General features: G+C 43.0%; 1 long non-coding RNA gene across 1 annotated transcript in view; it reads left to right on the top strand.

Moving 5' to 3' along the window:
• LOC103542166 (uncharacterized) overlaps window positions 1-17,423 on the top strand; it is a 31,942-nt gene extending 14,519 nt beyond the window's left edge. Inside the window, exons 2-3 of the long non-coding RNA XR_542647.2 lie at window positions 4,758-4,918; window positions 17,199-17,423. This is a non-coding gene — a long non-coding RNA (uncharacterized lncRNA). The remainder of the gene's footprint in view (window positions 1-4,757; window positions 4,919-17,198) is intronic.
• The last annotated feature ends 201 nt before the right edge of the window (window positions 17,424-17,624 follow it).

Raw genomic sequence — 17,624 nt, 5'->3', positions numbered from 1 at the left:
TTGTTTATTGATTGCCTACTATATAGCAGGTGTTTGGCATGAAACACCTAAAGATGACCTGAAAGTCTTGATTTTTAAGTATTTCACATTTCAAAGATAAATTTCTGGGGTTTATGATGATTTTCTACATTTTTGGTACAATATTCCCTGCTGTGTCAAAACAGTGTTCTTTAAGGGATAGCTGAAACTTTTCTTTTTTGTTATTCTACATCCCAATCCCTTTCTACTTCTAAAATAGGCCCTGCTGTGTGAATCTTACTAGGAAAAAGGCCCCGCTTCTTGCTCAGGAAGTTGAAGAGGCCAAATACCTTCTCCCAATGACCACCGAAAGCTGAGATGTGGACGTCTGACCTGGAATCAGCCAGTGGGTCCTCTCACCCAGGGTGTTCCATCCTGAGGGCGTGGTAGAAAATCCGAGGACACTGAGAGTCACTCTTGGTGTTGGCAGCGGTGCTGAGTGTCCAGTGGTGTCCACGGCTTTGACCTGAACAGACTGCTCCTGGGAGCTGGCCCTGGCGTGTCCTCAGCTGCCAGGCCTCTCTTGGTTCCCATCTCTGGTCTGAGCTGGCTCCCTGTGCAGTTGCTGAGCTCTCTGAGACCCTTCTATGAACCTTCTCTTCTGCTTAGGTTAGCCAGGCAGTTTCTGTTGTTTGCCATCAAGAACTCTGACTGATCCAGAGGGTCACATGGAATATAATGCAACCAACAAAACCATTTAGAGTCAGCTAACATTCATGGCCTGCAGGCATTGTGCTAAATGCTTCAGATAAATGATGTCACCAAGTCCTCCAAACGACAGGGTGAGGCAGGCGTGTGAGTCTGTTCTTTCAAATATCATCTTAAGGCCCTTCCCCTCTATGAGGGCTTTTCTGACCTCTGCTCCCTCTTGCAAGTGGACTTGATTCCTCCTTTGTGCCCATTCTATGCCCTATATGTATAATATTACATATAAAAAGTACAGGGGCTGGCCCGGTGGCTCAGCGGTTAAGTTCCACACATTCCGCTTCGGCAGCCCGGGTTTCTTCGCTGGTTTGGATCCTGGGTGCAGACATGGCACCACTTGGCAAGCCATGCTGTGGTAGGCGTCCCACATATAAAGTAGAGGAAGATGGGCACGGATGTTAGCTCAGAGCCAGTCTTCCTCAGCGAAAAGAGGAGGATTGGCAGCAGATGTTAGCTCAGGGCTAATCTCCTAAAAAAAAAAAGTACATATATATCATAATATATAGTGTATTCTGTATAATATGTAATATATATATATATTTTATTTGCTTGCCACTTGTTATGCTTTTACTGTGTGTGAGATACTGGGCTTTGCAATTCACTCACATTATCTCAAGCCATTCCCACCAGAACTTTATGAGTTGGATATATTATCTATTTTACAGAAGAGGAAATGAGAACAGGAAAGGTCAGGTAACTTTTCAAGGTATTACCTGTGCATCACAGAGTAGAGATGTGCACTTAGTCCATTTGTTCTGTTCTGAATCCCAACCTTCTGCTCTTGTGAACGGCCCACACAGCCTCAGGGCATCCTAGGGGTGGTGCTCCCTCCTGCTCTGGACTGAGGCACAATTGGCATGTCACTTGTCTTTTTTTCTTACTGATCTGGGAGGGAAGGCAGATCTCTGTTCCATATGGCCCATCACCCATTCCTCTGTCCATGACAGACACCACGAGCCCAGGACTGTACTCCGTCCCAGTGAGCCATCTCAGGAACCCCTCCCCTCTTTCCATTGGAAATCATTCCCAGGTGGTTAGAGATGGATCCTATTTGCCAGTCCTGGCCTAGAACAATGCCTCTCACACAAACGTGCTAAACAAATTGTTGTCAGCATGTTGCTGTTTTCTTCATTTTACAGATGAAGAAATAACAATTAGAGAATTAAATAATAAGCCAATCACCTGGGGATGTTTGTCCCTACCTCACTGGGGTTTTGTGAGGATTAATTACATTAATGCACATAAAGCTCTTTGAATCATGTCTTGGCACAAGGTGAGTTAGTTATTAGCACCATTTCTCAAAAGCACATGGGTTGTATCCAGAATAGGTAAATCCAGAGAGGGAAAAACTGCTGGTGGTTGCAGGGGCTGGAGGAAGAGTGGAATGGGGTGTGACTGCTTAATGGATACTAGGTTTCCCTTTGGGATGATGAAAATGTTTGAACGAGGTAGAGGTGGTGGTTGCACAGCATTGTGACTGTACTAAATGCCACTGTATTGTACACTTCAAAATGGTTAATTTTATGGTCTTTGAATTTTCCCACAATTAAAAAAAGGCACAGAGGTTGTAATGGATGGGGCAGGACCAGGGAGGCCCTGAGAGTGACCCTTACATTGTGCTCCTTGGGTCCTTAGCTCACGTCACCTAGTCCCAGCCCTGGTGATGTAGCCAGAATTTGGATCAAGTCTTTAGTTCTCTAAGTAAAGTGTTTTTTCCACTTCAATATGTAGCATTAGAAATCAGGAGAAGTCCATCCTCACTGGTGGACAGTTGTGATCTGTGTGCTGATAATTGCAGAAATAGGAGGAGTGTCTCCACCTCAGGCAGGAAAACAAATGAATTTTTAAGGCCCTTTATAGTTTACCAAGCAGTTTTAGAGAACAATGGTTGTAAATAATAGAACTTCCTGCACCTGAGTAATCCATCTAATGTGCATAGTTTTGATGCAAAAAATCTATAATTGATCTATAAGTCAAAACTGGGGTGAGTTTATTATATGAGCCAGTCTGAGGACCAAAGCCCGGGAGAAACTACCTTCACCAAGAAAGCACTCTGAAGAAGCAGAGATACAGAGTGGTTATATCGCATCTTGGAACAAGGAACATCCATCACATATTACAGGAATATCTCTTTTACTACAGTCATGAGATGTTTTGCTAGAACAATAGGTCATTGGTCACAAGGTGAGCACAGAAAGTTGGTGGTCAGCAGGTCAGTGGTCATGAGATGAGTTACAGCAGGACAGTAATCAATCCTTAGTTTCTGGGAAGAAATGCTTATTCTTTAAGAAATGCTGATATGGGGCGAGGCAATATCCCTATCTTTAAGGGCATCATTCTCATCTTTGGAACATTGCAAATGTTTAAAGCAAATGTACAAAGCATGCTCAACAGGCCATGTCAGGCCTTTCTAGAAAAACAAGGTCAGGCCAAATTAGTTTTAAATGAAATGGCTTCCTCATATACTCCAGTATATCCTATTGCTTTTCATTTATTTATCAATAGTAGACATGATTCAAGGGGAAGAGTGGGCCAGAAAGGAACTCCTGAAGGTTCATACTCAGAAATTTCTCTTCTTGCCCTTGGGTCTGTCTATCTGACTGCAAAGGAAACTCAAAGACTTCAGAACTGTGTCTGTTAAAAGCAAAATGACATTGTTCTCCTCCCTCATTTGTAAGCAGCTCCACTGAGCCTGCTGCGGCATTAATGGGGCTGGTGATGATGAGGATTATTTTAGGCTGGTTACTTTTAAAACTGCAGATGAGAAGGGGGCTGGTTACTTTTAATAAAAGCACCTCTGAGGAGCAGAGTTTGCTTGCCCTTTGTTGGGAAACATTTACATTTGTAAGGGAAACCTCCATCTGTAAAGATGCCTCCCTTTCTGTGCCAGGAGGAAGGCGGGATGGCCTTATCTCTGGGAACTCTTAATGCCAAAGATGCCAAAGGCAAGAACTTAAGTTGTTTACTGTCTGGCAACCTCATGTAACTGACCGCCCCCCCCGCCCCCCCCAACATCCTCCTTTGTCTTTGGCTGAGGATAATATTTAAGTGGTGGCTTCTGCCATTTACTCAATCTGGTTTGATTCTTATCTAAAAGTTATAGGACCACCCAATAACCAGACCCTACCAGCACTGATACCATTTGAACAACTTTTTTACATATTCTTTCCTTTGTCTTGTGAAGAGATAACTCACATACCTATGCCTTAAATTTAGCCTTACTCTCCACCCAGGTTAGCAGCAGCAGCTCCCCATGCCAGCAGCATCTCTGACTGCCCATGGGTCCTGTCCCCATGGTGGCAGCAGCAGCGATGGTAGCAACAGCTCCTCCTGCCCGTGGGTCCTGTCCCCACACAGCAGCTCTGACTGCCCGTGGGTCCTATCCCCATGCTATTCCACACTATTCTCTAAATAAAAGAGCACTACTGCCAGATCTTGAGAGTCCAAGAAATCTTTCTTTCGACTCCTTGGCTCACCGACCCCACATCAGTGACAGCCACTGAGTCTAGGCTAACTAGACCTTGGGGTACAGTCATGACTTTGCCATTAAGCATGAAGCAACTGGGAGAGTCCTCATTAAAACAAATAAAATCTTGATCTTCCATTGCTAATCTCCTTGCAGTTTGCTTTATTTATAACTGTGTAAATGTGGCAACAGCTCATTTCGTAAACACAGCCACCTCACTGCTCATTAATAAACAGGAAGATATTAATAAACAGCCACCTCTCATTTTAAGGCAACTTGACCTATAGAACTTGGCTTAGGATTAAGTGGCAAAAGGAGGTTTTAATTTATTACATGTTGCTCTTGTATTTGTGTTAAAGGGATCCTGAGGTGGCCTTGACCTGATTTCTGGGTCAAGTGGGAAGCCAGTGTCCAAGTGGGCAGCCCAGATGTCTGCCGTCTATCTCCTTGTGGCCTGGCCCCGATGTACCAGTGGAGCAGAGGGGAGGGCGTGGGGGTTACTTCTATTGCTTACAAAACCTTTAAGACATCTTGAAAACCTTTTCAGATTTTTTTTTCTTTCTTTCAGTATAAATTATGAACCTTCTTCCTCTGCCACTGGAGATATGGAGATAAATGGCACAGTTTCTGCCTCCAAGATCTAAAAATCTAATGGGAAGATGACCACCAGAAAAGCTGACTGTAACGTAGGTGAAAAGACCATAATAAAATTTGGGGACCAAGTACCAGGTGAGCAGAGGAGAGGGGATGTTTAATTATATTGGCCAGACTCGGGGTGGGGGGGGGGGCTGCAGTACGGGGTGAGATTAGTGAGGGGCTGAGAGAAGAGATGACATTTAAACTGGACCTTGAAGGATTTTCTGGGACAATGAAGGGAGTGGGAGTGTGTGCGTGTGTGTGTGTGAGTGTGGTGTGTGTGAGTGTATGTGTGTGTGTATTGTGGGGACAGGGAAGAAGGTTTTCCAGAGCAATGGAAGAACACAGAACTCTGCACTGAATTGAATTTAGAAAGAGAAAGAGGCTTAGATGATTGGAATGTGGGAACCACCTGGAGGGCAGGTTTGGGGAAGAGTTAGTTGAACAAATCTTGCTTCCCTATCTCATCATTGAGAAAGAACAAAGATGTGGGAAGTTTAGGCAGCCCACTTTAAGATCACAAAATAAGAATGCAGAGAGTAATGGGAAAAGCATGCAAAGGGGAAAAATGATCTTTTGAGATGCTAAGAAGGACCAAGTGACAAATAAAAAATGGCAAGTAATAGGATATATTTGAGAATATGAGGAAGCCATTTGGTGTAAACCTAATTCGGCCTGACCTTGTCTTTCCAAAAGGGCCTGACTGTGGCCATTGAGCATGCATTGTATATCTGCTTTAGATATTCCCTATGGCAAGAACAAAGGCCCTTGAGATAAAGGTGTAACTTCCCTTCCCCTTCCGATGTTGGCATTCCCATAAGGATTAAGCATCTTTCCTTAGGCTAGGAACTGATTGCTGTGCTCACCTGTGACCGCCCAGCTCAGGACAATAGGCTTGCCTTCTGCTACACCTGCTGAGATAGCAGACCCACTACCTGCTGTGTCCATCAAGCGCTGTGCTGACAGGGCAATCTTGTGACTATTGTGGGGGGGACATTTCAATCATATGTAAAGCATCCTCTCTGGGGGTATATAACCACTCTGTATACCTCACTTCTTTGGTGCCCTTTCTTCCTTTGGGAAGAAAGGCCCTGGGCCATGGTCCTCAGATTTCAGCTCAGAATAAACTCACCCAAATTTTCATTTATAGATTGGTTATGGATTATTTTTGTTGACACAAGCTTTCTGTTTTCCTAGGAGTACAGATGATTTTGTCTTGATTTTAGACTGCAGATGTCAGAAAAGGTACCATTGAGGGCCTGTTTTAGCAAAGATATAAGAAGAGCTGGTACTTTAATGGTTTGTGTAGACATGTCTGTGTGGGTGAAGTGGAGGCCGTGGCCTCCGTTTGTGAGCTCACATGGGATCACTGTGTCTTCAGCTTTCATTTTCAGCATTTTTATTTCCAGATTTGTTTTGGTGATTAATTTTTATCATATGTTTATCTATATTAATTTAGGTGACTGACATTTGTGTTTAAATACATTTGTATACTCTTAATCCTGATTTTCTTGGCCTGAGGTTAATTTTTTCTCCTTGAGGAATATAATTCCATTTTTGCCAAGTGACTCAATGGGGAAATTTGACTTTATCACTGGTTTTATGTGATTTGAGTATTTTATATATCAATCACAACTATATTTTCCAGAATTTAGAAATCGAAATATATGTGCTGAATGTTTGCCCAGCACTTTCTGTGCCTGCTGATGTCCAAGGCACCAGCAGATCAGAGAGGAGGTCAGGTCCGTCTCTCTCTGGGCTTAGGCAACCACTCCCTCCCCTCTTGCCCTGCAGGCTTTTCAGCTTCCTTGAGTGAGAACCATGAAGTTTAGGAGGGGTGAACCTTATCTTCAGATCTAGAGGAGGGCCCTGCTTGGTCAGAATAATCCAATTTCCTTGTCATAGTGATTTATATGGTTTAAGCCAATCAGAGCACAGCTTTCCCCTAGCTACAGAGACTGTATCTGGATAGTCCAAAGAGAGTGAAGCTTGGGACTTTTTTATGATGGTTCTAAAAACTGGCTTGGCCTTCACTCTGCCCTTGGATGTGAATGTGGAGCCATCGTGAATGCTGCTGGCAGTCAGTTTATGAGATCAGCCCAGGAACAAAGCCAACATTTAAAGGCAGACAGAACTGAGAGAACTGCAGAAAAATTGAGCCAGAGCCTGGACCAAACCATGCCTGCACTAAGCCATGAACATCCCATGGACTTTTCAGTTACAGGAGGCACTAAATTCCCTTAATTGTTTAAGCCAGTTGAATAGCTTTTCTGCTATTTACCACAGAAATAATCTCAACTGGTAAAACTTTTGCTGCATTTGAGTAATTTAAACAGAATTAAAAGTTCTCATTAAAAGACAATACATTTATAGCTTCTGAGTATTAAATACATTTATGATACTGGTTCAACACAAGGTTGACATAAGGGAAGCCATATTATAGAAAAGAAACCATATTGTAACTTTGAGTGACCTCTGATTAACTAACCCAGACATGCGCTGTAGATTTTGTAGCACCCCCCCCCCCCAGCTGCTATAAGTTGATAATTTTGTTCTTTTGAGTTCCTCAGGGATGTGATGACCCCCAGGCAGAGAGTCTATGCTGGAAGCCATCATCATTGACAACTGAAAGATCAGGGCATAGGGAGTTGCTCCAGTCTCCAACACATATCCAGTAAAACAAAAGGAACTGAGTTATCAGGAGCTGAGACCAGGTGTCTGCCCCCACCTGGAGATTAGATGGAGGCCCCACTGGGATAAGGTCTATTTTTCAGGGACTTGTAAAATTTGGGTTGTCTATACTCCTTATCCTTCTGGTTCAATACTTGATTGTAAAATGTGCCTTTAAATATTGTTCCAAAACTGTTGAGCAAGGTACAAAATTCTAATAATGCAAAATGTCAACCTGAAGCCAGGAACAAGAGAATATTTCCAAATGAGTGCTAAACAGTTTCATCCTCTAACCCAGATCTAAGCCCCAATTCAGCAGGAAGTAGCTAGATCAGTCATTGCCCTGAACCCCTCAAGAGTTAAGAATGACCAAAGAATAGGGGGATTGAAACTGGCAAACATTTAGCCATTGATGACTAAGTAGCTAGGAACTAAAGATTTTTTTTCCTTTTTGCAATTACTGATTATAGCTTTTAGCTGTTTAACCCACCCATTGTTAACTGTGCTGCTTAGACAATTTGCTACCTGACTCCCAATAGGCTCCTATAGATAACATCTCCCTGGAGCCTGGGTCACTGTGTAATAGGTGTCTGAGCTGTTTTTCAGGAATTAGAACCCCTTTGTCCACTTCAGGCCGGTTGAGACCACCAACTCATCAACTGGGCCCACGCAGATGTCCGATAGGCGACCTCCTGACGTCAAGAGGCTAAAACTCCACACTCAGATCATGCTAATGCCGCCATTTTGTGAGCATGGGTCCTATGAAGAGCCATGGAGTCTGACTATGCTCGTGCAGATCATCATTACCTCACCTCTCCTCACCTCCAATCACCTCTCTCCATATTTCAGACCACCTTGCCCCCGACCCCATAAATATCCCTGAGTCCCTATATTCAGGCAAGCAGATTTGAGACTCATTCTCTCATTTCCTTGCATGGCTGCCTTGTGATTAAAACCCTCTCTCTGCTGCAGTCTCGTCATCTCAGTGTTTGGCTTTCTGGGCGGCAGGCAAAAATGAACCTGGTGCGGTAACATTTACGGTTTCTGTTATACACACATTGTAAAAGATCAAAACTAAAATCCCCAAAGCTGAACCTCACTGCCTAATTCACACAGAATGAGGGCTATGGAAATTCAAGGAAAACAAACTTTTACTATTAAAGTTTCTTGAAGATAAAGGAAAAATTGTACATGACCCAGAGAATGAGAGCTATTTTGACATAAACTTCTTCCAAGCTAGGCAGAATAGAAACGAAGGAAAACTGATACCAGTTTAAGTCTACTATGTATTGCCAGTTACTTTTATGTACATTATCACACTGGTTCTTACAAAAGTCCTTTGAGGTTGCTATTATCCCTTCCCTCACCTTCCCCCATTTTACATTTGTGGAAACAGGCTCACACAGGAAAAGTAATTTGTTCAAGACCACACAGTTACGTAGTATTAGAGGCAGAATTTGAGTCCAGATTATGCTTTTTCTACAACCTCACTGTTTCTTTGTAGGATATAGCCGGAAATGCCAGGGTCTGTTGATGCCAGCTGGGGTTAGAGCAACTTAGCCGGAACCATCATATGCTAGTGTCAGAATGCAGTTAGCAGTTTCTTCGTGTGCTGGAGGTCTGTTATATTGCAGGCCCTAAGCTTTAGCTGTCTGGTATTATTTAATTTACAAACAAGTCTTGCCCTCTGCCTTGGGAACAGCCAACACAAGGGAAGCACTGGATTCAGTGGTGTTTGCTTCCACAGAACCTAACCAAACACAGGATGCCTCACTCTAATGCACTACTTCCTCTCATTTTCCTAAAAAGGTTCATGAACCCTCTGCCAAAATGAAAAGTGTTGAGGGAAATGAGTATCTGAATTATCATTCTAGGAATTGCCTTTTGCAGCTGAAACTTCATCATGTAGTCATACCCTCCCCTGCCATCTGCTCGGCTCTGCAACTGCTGCAGAGGCTGAGAGGAACCTCTTCAGCTCCAGAGAACTGAATCTGTGATAGAAATGCCATGCTGTGAAATTTCCTCTCATTTTCCCAGCTTTGAGCACTGGCTCCAGTGGACCACACCTTTAGGCTCTCCAGGTACCATTGCAAGGTACCAGGTCTTCAAAGGCAGCCCTTTCATTAACAGATCACTGTTCACAAAAGTTCATCTGAACCAACCTCATAATCCATGCTTGCAACTCATCTCATCCCCGCTGGGCCAATTGAGTCAGAGAGAATTTAAGGAAACCTCTATCAGTTTTGATGGCTTAATATCATCTTAGTCTGTTGATGTAGTGACAGTGACTTGCTGGCACACAGTAGGCATTGTTCCACAGGTCTAATTTTTAGACTCTTCCCCAGTTTTTGTGAGCAAACACACTGTCTGGTGCTGCTGTTCAAGAATGACATCCCTATCTGTTCTCTCTCTGTTCAAGTCTTTAGTTGATCAAGTGCTAAAGTTCTTTTATTACCAGTTCAGCCTTTGTAAAGGCCTGAGTAAGTTTTTGATACTTGCTTCCATGTCTCTCTAACATTTACTCCTTCATTTGTTTATTTGTTTATTCATTCAATGTTTTGTTTATTAGAGAATTTTTGCCAAGTGTTACTGCCAGTCATGGGGATTCAAAATCTTAGTTCATGCTCCCTAGATGCAGACACTGAGGTGGGAATTCTAATGCAAGTGGTCTACTGAGGGAACACTCTAAAGAGGGGTGGGGGGAACAGAACAGGGCAGGGGAAGATGCAGGGCAATGCAGTGATTTCAGGGGTCACCTGGAGAGTGAACTGTATGTGCAGGTTATTCGCCCATCACAGGAGGGCTGGGCTCTCAGACCCCTGGACCAGTCACTGATGTCTATGGACCCCCCTGGGGGTGGGATGGGTGGAGGCTAATGTAAATCCCCAAGCGGCCCAGACAGTCCTGTCAGGCAAGGACAGGTCCTCTGGAGACTTGAGGCATGCACCAGTAGCAGCCAACCCTCTGATATCTGGGGGATGAGTGAACCCCCCTGACAAAGGATCTGAGCGGGGCATCAAGAGCTTCTGCTGTACAATGATCCCTGGTATTTAGTCTCTGAGGGACTCCATAGAAATAGGTGGTGACAGAGCTCTGCACATGAGGAGCAGATAAACCAAGCTGGGTGTGAGTACCCGAGGGGAGGGAGTGGTGGAGATAGGAGGGTGGTTATCAAGGAATGTTTCCCCAAGACAGTGACTCTACATTGAGTCCTGAAGGGTGAGACAGATGACGGGAGAGGGGAAGTTTCAGGCAGAGTGTGAGTGTGGACATCAGTGCCAAGGGCTGCATCAGGACTTCCATGAGCCCTGGGCCCTTTGGCCTCTCCTGGGCCCTCTCTTCCATAAAACATATATTAAAAATTGTATTTCATGACTGAGTTGATGTAAGTATGAATATAATCCAGGTTGGATTTTCTTTAGACTTTAAAGGAGATGGAAACATTTTCACGGGTCCCTGCAAGTACCTTGGCCCCGTGCTTCTTGTGCCTGATGGATACGTGGGCCCTGTTAGTGAAGGGAGGAACGTGTGGGAAGGCAACCCTGAGTGGTTCAGTGCTGCTGGAGGCTGAGTGTGCCTCTTTCTGTCTCCCTGCCTTTCCTCCCTTCTCCTGCCTGCACTTCAGCTAACCCTCATCACCTTCTCCTCCTAAGACAAACTCTACTGAGCCGGGACTGGGTTGGATAGTGTCTCCTCCACATTCATATCCACTTGGAACCTCAGAATGTCATTATTTAGGAATAGGGTCTTTGCAGATGTAATTAGTCAAATTTAGGTGAACATCTTGGAGTAGAATGAGCCCTTAATCCCAGGACTGGTGTCCTTATAAGAAATGACACAGAGAGAAGAAGGCCATGTGATGATGGAGGCAGAGATTGGAGTGCTGCAGCCTCAAGCCAATGAATGTCGAGAATTGCTGGCATCCACCAGAAGCTGGAGAGAGACATGGAACAGATTCTTCCCAAGAGCCTTTAGGGGGAGCGCGGCCCTGCCGACACCTTGCTGTTGAATTTCTAGCCTCCAGAACTGCACAATAACCAATGTCTGTTGTTTCAGCCACCCAGTGTGTGGAACTCCATTATGGCAGCCCTAGGAACCCAGTCCAGACTGTCTCTGCAAAGTGTCTCCTCTGCATCTCAGGTGTTCCTGGTTAGGACTCTCTGGGCACCGTTGGGCCAAGACTCATAAACTCTGTGCCTTACTTTCCGAAGTGGCTGTCTGCTTCTCAGCACTGATAGCTAGCCCCTCAGTGCTGAAGAGCAAGCAGAGGAAGGTACAGACCGGAGAGGCGGTGAGGTAGCTTTTATCTCACCAGAGTGGTTTCCTTCCTTCCTTCATTGCATCCCACTTATTATCAGCAGTGCTCGATGCTAGAAGGAACTGGAGTGATGTCTTCAAAGTTCCAAAGAAAAGTGTTTGCTTTGGGGGACAGGAGGAGGAGAGGAAGCTAGGTGCATTTATTGGTTAATATCTTTGTTTTATCCCTGATCCAGAAAGAATAGCCATAATACCCTATCCATAAAAATCAGGCTTTTCCAATTTTCTAGCCATTTAACAAAACATTGGGTAATGTGTAAAAAATTCGGTTGCGTGTGTAATACACACAAATGTGAAGATGATCCACTGAAATATCTCATAAACTATGCGCAACTGGAGGAGAAGGACCATATCTTTTTCTTCTTAATGCTCAGCATCTGGTACAGCGCCTGGAACATCATGGTCTTCCAGGAAATGTTTGCTGAATGAATTAATCTGCCATTGCATGATCACCAAGGTGATTTAGCACATCAGGGTCACTGGGCGGATGTCCCTCTCTGCATCACATGCACAAGTCCTGAAGGTGCATCTTAGGGATGGGACCACAATTTCTTTGGTGGGGTGAATGAATGAATAACTCTGTTCTCCAGGTAGTACCTCCAAACAAGATCTCAAGATCGAATACTCTCCACTTACGTGTCAATATGCTTGACTAAGGCACTGTCCTTTATATACAGTAACACTAGTACAAAATTGTAATTAAAAATTTTTGTTTGTGATTGAAAACACTTTATTTCTAGTAGGTTTACTGGATACGGAGAGTAGTTTTAGCATTTGTTGAGTGTTTACTATGAACTAGGACTATGCTAAGCACTATATATGCTTTATCTCATTCAATCATCACAACCTACCTATGGGGTCATTATTATCACCACTTTACTGATGAGAAAAATGACATTAGGCAGATGAATTAATTTTCCCATAAGTGGCAGAGATGGAATTCAGATAATTGTTTTTCTAACTGCAAGACACTCTGTTGGTGAATCTCCAGCTGTAGTGTACTAAAAATCATCTAGGGGAGTTTGATAAAAATACAGACTCTTAGGTCTCACTCCTAGAGAATCAACAAGTGTAAGGCAGGCTCAGGATTCTATATCTGTAAGTATCACCCAGGTGACTTGCATGCAAGTGGTCCATGGGCAACAGTTTGAGAAGCACTGCTGTAGACTATGAGATGTCAAATACACAATGTGAATTACTTTTTATCTAACATTTTGATTCAACATGATTTTCCCTCTGTCAGATATCCAGTTGTTCCAGCAGTATTTATTGTAATGATGATTCTTCCCCCACTTCTCATAGTTTTATTTTTGTCATAAATCAAGTGTCCATATATACTTGGGTTCTGAACATGACCCTCCTATTTCATTTTTTCTGTATAATTCTTATCATCATTCATTGTAAAAACTGTATGAGAAATTCCACTCTGGACCAATGGGCAAGAAACCTCAGAAAACTCCATGGATCATATTGTGAGTGGACATGATATCCGTAAAATTTAGAGATGGCCATTGACAAAGCAATGCCCAGCATTTCCTGAGATCCTCATTTAAATACATTTGTTTGGCCTACCAAGTACAAATTTTGGTATTTTTGGAAGTCTGTCCACAGCTCTGTAACACGCAGGAATTACTCTTTTTTCCTCTCCATTTTCATAGCTCTCCTTACTTGGAACCTCTTTTACCAAACCAACAGTACAACATTTTGGAAAACAAGTCATCTTTTATTAAGAGCATCTTCTCTTACATTCAGATGTTGTTAGGAAAGAGATATAAAATACAGACATAATAGTATTTACCTCTCAGGTGTTCTGCTTTTGAACAAACATTTTCCTCCCCAGCAATTTGCTATTGCCTCAAATAGGGTGCCTATTTAAATTTAGTTTCATTCAATCTGATTTAAAAATGAGAAAAATAAGAGATTATACGTATTTGCCCACTGGAACAAAAGGCTTCCATTTAAATATGGCTTCATGCCAACAAGTAATTTGGGTATCCTGTCACGCAAACTCTTAAAAACATCTTTTATTTTTATAGTATCATATGATACAGGTTAAAATTCGTCATTTATGATGAATCACAGGTGAGGAAACTGAGGCACAGAGATATGAATTTATCCAGCTAAACTCATGAAGGAAACTATATATTCAACACAAGATTCTACCACGTTGCTTTTCAGTGAGTTCTGAGGTTGAAGGCAGTTACCCAGCTGGCTTCCCAAGCAGGCAAACAGCTTTCCCTTAGCAATGGTTCAGCACCAAGTTTCCATTTATAGCTGCATCACGGACCGTCGAGCGGTGACCCAGCTGGTCACAGGAAGTGTGTGAGCTTGAGGGTTGCTATCCACATGATAAGAGAATGACCAACTCAAACTCTGAACACTAATTTCTCAATAGCACAGAAAGAGTGTTTCTCCTGTACAGGGGGTGAGGCAAACTCAGACTGGCTGTGTGATGTGTGTATACATCCTTTCTGCATTCTCTGTCAGTGAAAAGCCCGACCACTAAGTGCTGGAGAAATTTCATTTGTTCTGTAGTCGGCCACACAGCTCTTGGGACCTCAACTGGTGATTTAATTGTTAGTCATTTGGGGAGAAGCAAATGGATTTGGAGGCCTAAGAAATCACCCATAGACTCCACATGCATGGCAGGAGTTCTTCCTTCTGCACAGCATCCAGTTTCTCTAGCTTTTGGGCATAATTGGCTGAAGTTTTCCTCCAGTTGCATGTGCAATTCTCCCAAAGATATGATGACTACACTTGTATTTTCCATGTGCCAGCACAGTCATGCTTTATCATTATATTGGGAAAAAGGTCATTATGTTAATTCCTAATGGAAGTTGATGTTTTCTTGGACAGCCACATCCCTGCCAGGCCAACAGACAGAGCTGGGAAAGGATGCTGAGCTCACCTGAGGGAGGAATGGGAGTTCCCTTTGAAAATGTTTCTCAAGCTTCCCTGATACTAAGACTTACCTGGGGTGTTGGTTAAACATGAGATTTCCAGGCTTCTCCTTTGGGGATGCTGATTTGGGGGGTTGGGATATGTCCCTGGAATGTGCATTTTAACAGCCACGTGACTGTTTTCCTTAGGGAAATGTGGGAAACACTGTGCTATGAAGTATGATTTTGAAAAGGTGACCAGAGACGGGAGTCCCTGATTCCCACGCATCCCCCATCATTCCTGTGAAGGCATTTCTCTCTTTCTGATCACCTTCCCCAACCTTTATCTGTACATCCCGCTAACTGCCTTTCAGTCCCACTTGGGTGTGTTGTTCTTACCTCAGATTTATCGTGTCCTCCTCTCTTCACCTCAGCCCACAGTTTCCACCCCATCTCAACTCATTCCCTTCCCACACACTCTCGGGCACAGTGGTGCCTCACTATCTGCTCTTCCAGGATATTCCTAGCTCTTCAGGACTGTTGACTTTTTCACATTCCATCTTCTGCATAGAACGGCTTCTCTCACTAGTTTGCCCATTGCACTTCTATTTCTTCTACAAGAGCTCAAAGGCCACCTCCTTAGAAGTCTGTCTTCTGCCACTTCCCGAGGCAGAGTTAATTCTTGCCTCTGTGTTCTCATCGCGCCTGGATTTCTCTTACCTACAATGTGTGTCGTGTTGTAATTATTTGTTTACTCATCTGTCTCTCTCAGGGGGCAGCAATGACAGGGACAGTGTCTTCATCTCTGCATTACAGTGCCGGCAGAGTGCCAGGTACATGGTGGGGATTTCATAAATACTTGCTGAGTGAACTTTAGACTTTTAATAACTATATATTAAATGGTTATTATCAAATAAAAATATGGATTAACTTATTTATATAAGTCTACATATTCATTCATTCATCCATTTATTGAGACAAATATCTGTTGAAGCCCTATTGTATGTTAAGTGTTAGCAATTCAGTGATAAGCAAACAATAGACATGACCCTTGCCTCATGGAGCTTTGAGTAGAGAGAAATATACTAATTAAGTAATTATGTAATGGATAAAGGATTTGCTACAGTGAAAAATACCAAGAAGGATAGGCATATGGGGGCAATGAAAGCACGTGGTGGGGATTGAAAGTGACAACTCACCTGAGTTTTGATTATGAAAAGGAATTATCTAGGGGAAAAGTGGAATGAAGAGCCTTCCAGGCTCAGGAAAAGGCCTGTTCAAAGGCTCTGGGGTGGGAGGGAGTATGGTAAGAACAAGGGACTGAAATATGTCTGGAGCAGAGAGAGCAAGTGGACTTATGGCAGAGAAAAGGCTGTCATGTAGGGCATATGGGTTTTTATAGGTCCTATGAAGAAGTCTTATCTTTATTCTAAATATAGTGGAAAATCAGTAAAAAATGGGGTGATTCTGATGAGTGTGTTATCGCATTTTTGGTGGGGATTTATGCTATCCAAGTGATGATTTGCTTTACTATGTATTTTTGTTTTGATCATGAAAACTCCCTCAGGGCAGGAACCGTGTCATGTCTTATATTTCTTAGTGTTCCCAGCATCTAGCACCATATAATAAATAGAGTGGGCGACCAAGAGATGTGTGCTTCTTGTTTCATTTCAGATTCCTGTGAGTGAGGCTTTAGGTAAACATACTTAGAGAAACTTAATTAACCACATCCCTTGATAACTTATAGTGCATAACAGTTTGTGAGAAACATGTTTGATATGGTGAACAGACTGCTGGTTTTCCACTATTAGCTTAATTGACAAAGACTGTTTCCTAAGTGTTTGGGAAGCTGATAGTCAGGTTTAGTTTCGGAAGAAGCTGTTTCCCTGTCCCATATAAACTAATTTCATCACTGGTGATGCTTCAAGTTTGACTATTACAGAATCATCACCAGGGCCTTAAAGACCCTTTGGTCTTTAAAAGTCCTCTTTGAAACTGTAAATACTTAATTGGGGGTAAGAGATATATTAATATTTATCAACTGACATCTTTGGGATATTTGGATGGAGATTCAACTATAAAGGAAATATATGTACAGTCAGATGCTTAATGACGGGGATGTGTTCTGAGAAATGCATCGTTAAATGGTTTCAGTTTTGTGTGAATGTCATAGAGTGCACTTACACAGACCTAGGTGGTGTAGCCTACCACACACCTAGGCTCTATGGTACTAATCTTATGGGACTACGGTTGTATATGTCGTTTGTCATTGACTGAAACATCATTATGCAGTGCATGAATATACTGGGGGTAGAGCAGGGGCATTGGCCATGTGGAAGTGAAGGCTGCCAGGTGGCCAGTTCCTCAGTTTCACTTTTGTTTTCGCCTCTAGAAATGAAAGTCATTTTGAGAATGATGGCAATGGCTGTGACTAGTGACTGTAGCCGAATCTGCCTGGATTTCAGTTTCACAATAAAACAGAGAGTACTTTTCTCCCTAACCTCTAGGACACTGAAGTTTAATGTCATCATGAGGGACAGTGCAGTGACCTTTGGGAGACAAGTTGCTCTGTCATACAATCTGAGCCAGCAGCACTCTCTACCCAAGCCTTTGTGTTTCAATGGACTCCTCAAATCAACTTTTCAGAAACAAGTTCTTTTTGTAAGGCCAGGATTTCATTAGAACGTCAGTGTACCTAATATTAAAATAAAGCTTTCTGATCTTCCGTCAAATTTTCCAGACTTCTTTATTTGCCTCACTGCTCAGTAAATTTTTAGTTGCTAGAGGGGACATGAATGAGAAAGAGAGCCTTTGTTGAGGTTTTGGGGTGAATGTGGTTTTCCAGAATATTCCATGGTGATTTGAAAATTAAGACCTCTGTGCATGACAGGGGCACACTTGCACTGCACATGTTCTATGAGGGTTTTCTTATT

Source organism: Equus przewalskii, chromosome 22, assembly GCF_037783145.1.
Source record: "Equus przewalskii isolate Varuska chromosome 22, EquPr2, whole genome shotgun sequence".
In the NCBI taxonomy this organism is placed as follows: domain Eukaryota; kingdom Metazoa; phylum Chordata; class Mammalia; order Perissodactyla; family Equidae; genus Equus; species Equus przewalskii.
Note: the sequence above shows the minus strand (reverse complement) of the source record. Positions and strands in the feature narration are given on the sequence as shown.